An 8,825-nucleotide genomic window follows, 5' to 3' on the forward strand; every position below is an offset into this window, starting at 1 on the left:
TGGATATTTCCCTTCATGTAATTTCACCTTGATTTATCTGACACCAAGCCAGATAAACAGAAAAAACAAGCATATATATGTATACTAGATATTATATGCATGTTAGACAGAGAAATTTTACTTGAGTTAATACATGTAGCATTATTAAGTATTCGATTTAATGTTATAATATTAGGTAATAGTATAGCATATTAAATCAGAAGTAAAATAAATAGGGTAAAATGTATTGCAATTGTGTAGCCTTGACTGGCCCTGAACTCACTATGTAGACTAGGCTGGCCTCAAACTCAAAGAGATTTGCCTGCCTCTGCCTCCATGGTACTGGGATTAAAGGTGTGTGCCACCATGCCCCGACATTGAAATTTTTAATTCGCAATTTTTTTTAGTGTTGAAAGAAACAGCTAGTAAAAGAGCGGTCAAGCAGACCACCAAGAGAAGATCTGGGCTGGCGTCAGTAGCACACATACTAACACTGGAGTGATACAGAAAAGATTAACATGGTCCCTGTGCAAAGATGACATGCAAATCCATGAACTGTTGCGTGTTTAATAAAATAAAAAAGACAGATCTGAATAATTTCACTGGAGTTACTGTAAATATATGAAATCTAACACAGAGATGAGGCAAACGCCATAAGTTTCTATCTAACGAGAACCAAATAGCCAGAATTCTTTTTATTTTTGAGATCCTAAATAATTACACCATTTCTCCCTTCCCTTTCCTCCCTCCAAGTCCTTCCATATACTCCCTGCTCTCCTCCGAATTCACTGCATTTGACTAACTACTAATGTCATGCACATATGTGCATACATATATATTCTTAAATATTACTTACCCAGTCTGTATAGTACTACTTGTAGGTATGTTTTCAGGGCTGACCATTTGGCACTGAACAACGACTTGGGGTGCTCTCCCCTGGAGGAGAACCCCTCTCCTGCCCCCAGCTTTCCTCAGTTGCCTACAGTTCTTTCTGTAGTGTTGAAACTTCATGGGTTTTTTTCCCCCAGTGCAGTTTGGCAATAACCAGAATTCCTTATACTCATAAACAATTATAATTTATGTTTTCACAGAGGGCCCCTCAGATTATCGGCCTCTGGTGGCTCAGGCCTATAATCGCAGCACTTGGGAGGCTGAGGTAAGAGGAGGGTTGCAGAGAATTTGAGGTCAGCCTTGGGTTACAGAGTACAGAGTGAGACCCTGTCTCCAAAGAAAGGAAGGATAACAGTTATTTTTGCTATATTCTTTAACAAAAGGAAGAAGGAGGAAGAAGAGAAGGAGCGGGAGAACTTCTGAATCATAGAGCAGGATAGTTACATTTGATTTATTCTTAATATTAATATTCTTAATATTTCCAGCATATAAAATTTGTTCCATCATTAACATAACAAGTCATCTTATTATGTTCTATTATCTTGACGTGTATGGCCCAAAACTAAAAGTTCCATATATGTATACATTTTTGCCACTCCAAATGTTAAATTAATAATATCGTTATCCCCAAATTCTTAAATACTTTTCGTTGTGTTGAACATGGAAACAAGAGTGCCTGTGAAGAAGCTGGTCTTTGTCTATCAGGATTTATAAGAACGAATGTCTATTTTGTTTGTCCGCATTCTCAAGTGTACCAATATTAACACTGATTTAAAGGATGTGAAGTTTTATCGATTTTTTTCAACCTTTCCTAATAAAAAACTTTGTAGATAATCAAACATTTAGACATCTTTTCAAAAGATTCTGATTCCATAAACTTAATACCTTAAATAATTTCAGATTGTTACAGCGCAGTTACTTAGGTATGTTATACAAGGAAAAATGTGCTGTAGGAAATGTGGGCTGTTTCGCTGAGCTATCAGGCCCACAGTGCATTCCGAGATTGCTACGTGGTGAGTAAATGATACACTTCACTGTTCTCAGTGCAACTTCACTAATTTCTTCAAAGCTGGTTCCCTCTGCTTTTCACATCCATTTCAACAATGACACATTGTACATGGCTTGAATGCCCACATTGAAACCTTTTTCTCTGAATCTAACTTGAAAAATAAATTATTATCCAGAGCAGTGGAGGACCCACTGATAATCTTAAAGAGCATATATGTATGCTTTGTTTGGATTTTTTAAAATATTTCAGATCTATCGATGTAGCTCAATGGCAGAGAATTTGCCTAGTGTCGGCAAGGCTCTGGTGTGATTCATAGAACTGTGAAAACTTAAAATAAAAACAAAGATATTTCCAGTGTATAAAACCATCCCATCACTAACTATTTTTTACACTCATTTGCACCAGCATAAACATGTTTTTGTTTTGACAGACAGAAACTGAAGGAAGCAAGGAAGTGCACAATTAAGCCGGAAAGGGGCTGTGACACCAGCGATCACCCAACCCGGGCTGTGACAAGAGGGCCATTAGCTCGCACTCTCTCGTGTTAGGATGACATATGGGAGGCTTCCAAATTAACACAGTGTTCGCTGCCTACTGGCTTGTATCACAGGCTTAATCCATTTCGGGTTTGTGTGTGTGTGTTGTTCTTTGAAAGACGGGGAGAGGGTGTTTTTAATGGCTTATGTATTTCGATAAGTACTTTTGAATATTTGATGACGCATTAAATATATTAAATGGATGATTTTGGATAAGAAAATCATGAGACATCACCACGGCCCCCATTTCCCTTATTGTTATCTACTCTGCAGTTACCCCTGTTCACTGGCATAGCTTCTCTTTTCTCCTTCTCTCAGGCAATCTGCACTCTTTTTTAAAGATGTGTTTATTTATTATGTACACAGTGCTCTGCCTGCATGTATGCCTGCACGCCAGAAGAGAGCACCAGATCTCATTATAGATGGTTGTGAGTCACCATGTGGTTGCTGGAATTGAACCTCTGCAAGAACAGTCAGTGCTCTTAACCTCTGAGCCATCTCTCCAGCCCCCGGTCTATACTTTTTAAGAGGCTATTTAAAGCCTAGTCTGGGGAGATGGAAAGATGGCTGAGCAGTAAAGAGTATTTGCTGTTCTCACAGAAGATCCAATTCCCAGCACCCACATATCAGCTCACAACCATCTATAACTCCAATTCCTTGGGCTCTGACACCTCTTCTGAGCGCCATGAGTTCCTGTATGCATGTGGTACACATACATACTCTCAGAGGGTCATGAACTCAACCTCTGAAACTGTAAGGCAGTCCTTCAACTAAATAATTTCTTCTATAAACTGCTTTGGCCATGGTGTCTCTTCCCAACAATAGTAAAGTAACTAAGATAGGTTACAGAATCTCTGTATGGATAAGGAACAAGTTTTGAAATAAATGTTCGAATAACTGTCAGTGTAATTAATGCCACTGAACTGATACCTAAAAGTGGCTAAAATGGCAAAATTCATGTAAAGTATGTTTTGTCACACAATAAAAGACATACAAAGAGAAACTGGCATGTTACACCACACATTTTTAAAAAGAAAAAGAAATGTAAATTTCTTTTTCCTGAGACCAGCATGCTGGAGAGGCCACATTTCAGTAACATGCCTGGTGAACAGTCTTAACGGGATCCTGCCTTCCATCTCTACCCTGACACTATCCAAACATGGGAAAGCTGTATTCCATTCTCCAGAGCAGCCTGGCCTCTATCTGAAGGCTGTAAGAAGTCTTGCTTGATCTCACTTAGACTGTGGATTCAGCAAAGCTCGCTCAGCTTGCCCCTCAAAACCATGAGATGTCATAAAGAGCTTTCTGGATTGGGGATAATCTGTCACACTGCAATAGACAACGGTGTTCTTCTACTCTCCAGGAATCAGTTGACTTGGTAATTCCTGAATGCATAGAGAACGGCATGGGTTAAGAGTGCTGAGCCAAGCCGGGCAGTGGTGGTGCACGCCTTTAATCCCAGCACTCAAGGCAGAGGCAGGAGGATCTCTGTGAGTTTGAGGCCAACCTGGTCTACAAATTGAATTCCAGGACAGTCAGAGCTGTTACACAGAAAAACTCTGTCAGAAAAAAAAAAAGTGCTCAGCCAAACTTCTGGTGATTCAGAGAAATATTTGGATCATACAGCACTGATCGAATCCCTACACAGCCGCAGCAGCCCACTGCTTTGCACGGTATCCTGAGTTGCTGGTGAGTATTCTTGACACACGAAGGCCAGTTCAATCAGATATCAGCAGTTTAGAAATGGCATTTTGTCTTCATTCAAAATTAAATCACTTTCACTTAAGGCCAAAAGGAAGAATGAAATATCATCAAAAGTGAAAATCATTCTCTTTACCAGAATGGCAAACAAGAACATGGTCTTATTTTCACGTGGACACAAATATTCTTTGGTGATATTTTAGACACAAAATGACAACACTTCTCAAATGTTTTATCCTAAAATTGAAAGCTAAGGAGGCTTCCAATTTTAGGGTTGGCCTGAGCGCATGGTTTGGTTCTACCCACCATACATAGCAAGACATACAAGCTCTCTGTAAGTCAGCTTCGTCCACTGCGGAAAAGACATACAGCAGTTTTTCTATTGGGGTTGTACCCTGCAATCTCAGACAGTCACCCGGGCTATATGCCGGACCCTTGGAATCATTGTGGGTTGGACACAGGCCTTGGGCTTTCAATAGACTTCCCCAATAGTAGGAGGTGGGTCCCCATGGTAGAACATATGCTCAGTGTGCTTGGGACCCTGGCTTTGGTCCCCAGCACCAAAAGAAAGAACAGTCCCAATGCTACCCAATGAGAGAGCGACAGGAGCATGGGGAAGCAAAAGAAATCAAGGAAAGGTGAGACCGTGAAGTGAATGCTTCGAGGTCAGAGACTGAAAGGAACAGATTCAAACCTGAAGAAGTGGCTTTAAAACCTATCGAGTGCTGGGGAAACAGCCCAGTGTGTTAAACTGCTTGCCCCTCCTGCTTTCTAGTATTCCAAATGCCATGGAATTCAGTTGGATAACGTTTATATCACTGACCTGAAACACTATGACCAAAGGAACCTGGGGAAGAAAGGGTTTGTTTAGCTCACACTTCCACATTGTAGTCCATCACTGAAGGAAGCCAGGACAGAAACTCAAACAGAGCAGACTAGAGGCAGAAGCTGTTGCAGAGGCCATGGAGGGGTGCTATTTCCTGGCTTGTTACCCATGGCTTGCTCAGCCTGCTTTCTTATAGAACCCAGGACCACCTGACCAGGAGTGGCCCCACCCACAATGGACTGGGCACTCCTGCATCGATCACTAATTAAGTAAATGCCCTACAGGCTTGCCTACGGCCTAATCTTATGGAGGCGGTTTTTTTTTTTGTTTGTTTGTTTGTTTTTGTTTTTTTTTCTCAATTGAGGTTTCCTCCTCGCTAGTGACTCTAGCTTGTGTCAAGTTGACATAAAACTAGTCAGCACAGACAAATGCTGATTTAAACTGCTTTGAGTGAGTTAAATGATATCTGACATTGTCTTTATTTTTGTCACAGAAGGAAGCTTTAGGAATGTGTAGGTGGGGCTGGAGAGAAATCTCAGAATTGAAGACTGTGTGCTGTTCTTACAGAGAGCCCAAGTTCAGTTCTAAATACCCACGTTGGGTGGCTCACAAGCCTACAACTCCAACTCTAGAAGGGTAGGACACCTTTGACCTCCACAGGAACCGGTACTCAAGTTCACAGGCACACACATATACACTTACTTAAAAATAAATTTTTAAAAATATTTTTAAAAGAGCATGTAGGTTATTGCCAGGCAAGATGCACCTATATGCAATAGTGGCACGTTGTTATGGGGACAACCAACTGTTCTCTGATTGGATTTGAGACCTACTCCACAGGGAGCATTCCATGTTTGGAACTGTAAACCCACTAAAATCTGTCGCAGGGAATGTCACAGGACTGAAGGGAAAACTTAATTCTGCTGTTGAGCTAAATTAACATAGCATCAAATCACCTCCAAAATATATGTGTTTACATCCATAGACAATTGTCACTCTCGTCCTTAATTCTAGATGCCTCTTCCATGGAGGCAGACACTTACGGCTTCTCAAGGTGCTGAGAACGAGTGATGATTTAGTGATTTATATCAACCGTTTCTGGGCTCAGGAAGCACTGCAAAAGGGGGTGGTGTAAGAGCTGGAAGACAGAGAGGATTGAAAAAATGCTCTCCTCCAAAACAAAACCCAGGATAGCTAAAACAATCCTGTATAATAAAGGAATTTCCAGAGACTTCACCATCCCTGACTTCAAGCTCTACTATAGAGCTATAGTAATAAAAACAGCTTGATATTGGCATAAAAACAGACACATGGATCATTGGAATCAAATTGAAGACCCTGACATAAATCCACACATCTATGAACACCTGATTTTTACAAAGAAGCCAAAACTGTACAATGGAAAAAAGAAAGCATCTTCAACAAATGGTGCTGGCATAACTGAATGTAGGCATGTAGAAGAATGCAAATAGATCCATATCTGTCACCCTGCACAAAACTCAAGTCCAAGTGGATCAAAGACCTCAACACAAATCCAGTTATACTGAACCTGATAGAAGAGAAAGTAGGAAATTGTAGCTGAAAGGTTTCCTGTGCCCACCCGGCTCCCGAGTCCTCACAGTCCTACAGCTGCTAAGACCCAAATGAACACACAGAGGCTTATATTAATTATGAACTGTATGGCCTATTGGCTCAGACTTCTTGCTTACATCTTAAATTAACCCATTTCTATAAATCTATACTTTGCCACATGGCTCGTGGCTTACTGGTATCTTTACATCTTGCTTCTCATGGCGGTGGCTGTCAGCATCCTGACTCAGCCTTTCTCTTCCCAGAATTCTCCTTGTCTGCTTATTCCACCTATACTTCCTGCCTGGCTACTGGCCAATCAGTATTTTATTTATCAATCAGTCAGAGCAACACATTCACAGCATACAGAGCAACATCACCCATCAGGAAGTAGCCTTGAACACATTGGCACAGGAGACCACTTCCTGAATATACCAATAACACAGACACTGAGACCAACACTGTCAATGAGATAAATTATTTGGTGTTTTGATTTCTACCTTCTTGAGTTCTTTATATTTTGGAGATAAGCCCTCTGTCAGATGTGGGGTGGGTAAAGATCTTTTCCCATTCTGCAGGTGTCTGTTTTGTTTATTGACAGTGTCCTTTGCTTTACAGAAGCTTTTAAGTTTCAGGAGGTCCCATTTATTAACTGTCATTCTCAAACCACAGGTACGACAATAAACCAACACCAGATGGTAATGGAACCCTTCCATTCTAATTCACTTTTTTAAGATTTATCTTATTTCTCTCTGTGTATATGCATGGGTATATGTGATGGGTGCCTTCAGAGGCCAAAAGAAGGTGTCAGACCCCTGGAGCTAGAATTACAGGCAGTTGTAAGCTGCTGGACACAGATTCTGGGAACTGAACTCCAGTCACCTACAAGAACAGCAAGTGCTCTTAACTACTGATCCATCTCTACGTCCCTGCCCTGCCAAGTTCAAATTCTTCTAAGACGGGCTGGAGAGATAGCTCAGCCGTTAAAGGCTAGGCTCACAATCAAATTCTTCTAAGACAATGTCTTAGTTAGAATTTCTATTGCTGTGAAGAGAAATCATGAAGATTAATTCTTATAAAGGCAAACATTTAATTGAGGTATCAGCTTACAGTTTCAGAGGTTTAGTTCATTATCATCATGGCAGGGAGCATGGCAACATGTAGGCAGATATGGTCCTGGAGAAGCTGCTATATGTTGATCTGCAGGCAACAGGAAATAGACTGTGACACTGGGAGTGGCTTGAGCATAGGAGACCTCACAGACACACTTCCTCCAACAAGGCCGCACCTCCTAATAATGCCGGTCCTTAGGAGCTTATGGGGCCAATTACATTCAAACCACCACAATGTTCCGATTTGTTTTAATGAAGTTCCTCTATTGTCAGTTCATTAAGTACACTACTGCATGAATTCTTATTCAATTTGCCCCAGTTGCTCCATTGTGAACCAACCATAGTTAAGTACACACACTTTTAGACACTCCTTTGAAAGTGATATGTTTGTGTTACTGCAAAATTGGTTACAGAGCTACACGTGGTAACACATGCCTTGGAGACCCAGCACTCCAGAGGCTTCCATTTGTGAAGCGGTGTCACATGCCAATGGTATGTGAAGCATACAGTGTTCATGAGTTCCAAGATTTCTGATCACATAACCAGACTGCCTAGAAAGAATCAAAGGATATCAATGGACAGGTGATTAAAACTTGTTCTATGTAGCCCAGGGCTAACACTAGAATCAAAAACAGCCAGAAAGACTAGTTTCAACTCAGCTTGGGGGGAAAAAACCAAAATGGCTTTACATTGATGCATCAGATTGCCTCTGGACAAAATAAGTTTTTTGCTTTTAGCATGGCAATCCTTTACTTTGTAATAGAAGATTTGACCTCGGGAGCTCCCAAAACTCTGAGACCAACAGGATACTTGAAGTCACTGCGGTGGACCCAAGGTTCCACAATTGACCCAAGGTTCATAGTCTGCTTTTTCTGTTTATCAGCAAAATGGTGCCTGGACTGCTGGTTCCAGCTGGCTGCCACTTGCAGGGTGGGTTCTCAGCCTCTGCCTTCATCTGTGGAGTCTACCAATTTCTTTCCTTTTGCTCTGAGTCCCTTCTTTGACAGATGGTTTTAACTTCAAATTACAAATAATTTTCTCTCTGGGTACTGTCTCAGTCCCCAACTTGCACTTAACATTTTAGGTAATTGCTTGCCATTCATTATTTTAAGCAACTTTCAAATTTAAACTTACAGCATGTAGCTGGTTATATGTGCATCTGTATGTAAACATGTGTGTTCTGATTCAAATAACTCTGTTGC

The 8,825-nt window shown here is 41.0% G+C and overlaps 1 non-coding gene across 1 annotated transcript; it reads left to right on the plus strand.

The window, feature by feature from the left end:
- Positions 1 to 442: 442 nt before the first annotated feature.
- On the plus strand, positions 443 to 549 carry LOC114700840. The gene has a single exon (XR_003735740.1). It is a non-coding gene; the product is annotated as a U6 spliceosomal RNA (small nuclear RNA).
- The last annotated feature ends 8,276 nt before the right edge of the window (positions 550 to 8,825 follow it).

This window comes from Peromyscus leucopus, chromosome 4, assembly GCF_004664715.2.
Source record: "Peromyscus leucopus breed LL Stock chromosome 4, UCI_PerLeu_2.1, whole genome shotgun sequence".
NCBI lineage: Eukaryota > Metazoa > Chordata > Mammalia > Rodentia > Cricetidae > Peromyscus > Peromyscus leucopus.